An 842-nucleotide genomic window follows, 5' to 3' on the forward strand; every position below is an offset into this window, starting at 1 on the left:
TTCATTTACCTCACACTACAGATTAAACTGGTAAACAAGCTGCTTAACACTTCAAGATAAGCCTGAAGGCTACTCTCCACAGCTATAACTTTGAGAGCTTTCTATGGTTATCAAAGGCCAATAAAATCACCATAAGGGTCAGCTGGATTAGTGGGAGGTGCAGCACTTAAATTTAAATAAATGTGCACCATATACTAGGCTAGCCTCCTACAAAGAGAAAAAGAAGCAATACACACCATTCCTGGAGCTACTGCAATACCAAGTTGATGCTTGGAGTGGGCAGGGCAAGCTCCTACTCCATCTCCGTGTCCCAAAAAATCTATTAATATATGGTCCCCAGATAAAGGACGCATCAGATATTCAACTGATAAGCACAGAATTCTTTTATTTAATGTTCCACAACCAACAGTACAATAATATAGCTATTTACATATTTTCAGAAAGGGCACAATATACAAAAAAGTCAGGGCAGTTCGGCTCAGTGGAAGATATAAAATTCAATTATTTAGGTTATCCAATTACAACCTTTTGCTAATTTCCTTAGTTCAAACACCTGATCTTTCCCTATGTGTACAGAGTCAATGAAATAATATGTACATAGTTTATCTAAGCACAAAATTCTACAATCTTGTAAGTTCTTTGTGTGAGAACAGAAGTCGGATACGCGCAATCAAAGTTCAAAAGTTTCCAGAATGTATGATTCTGAGGCACAGGCACTTGAGGCAAAAAACATAAAGCACCATTTCATCGGTGAGTGCAGAGATAGCTGTGATCCCTTTTAATGGTTTTAGCAGGGAAGTCCAAAACTGCAGAGCAAATTAACAGTTCCAAAAAAGGTGAGG

General features: G+C 38.0%; 1 pseudogene; it reads right to left on the reverse strand.

Moving 5' to 3' along the window:
* Positions 1-225: 225 nt before the first annotated feature.
* LOC146817136 (U2 spliceosomal RNA) lies at positions 226-426 on the reverse strand (annotated as a pseudogene).
* Positions 427-842: the final 416 nt, after the last annotated feature.

The sequence above is a fragment of the Triturus cristatus genome, chromosome 6 (assembly GCF_964204655.1).
Source record: "Triturus cristatus chromosome 6, aTriCri1.1, whole genome shotgun sequence".
Taxonomy (NCBI): domain Eukaryota; kingdom Metazoa; phylum Chordata; class Amphibia; order Caudata; family Salamandridae; genus Triturus; species Triturus cristatus.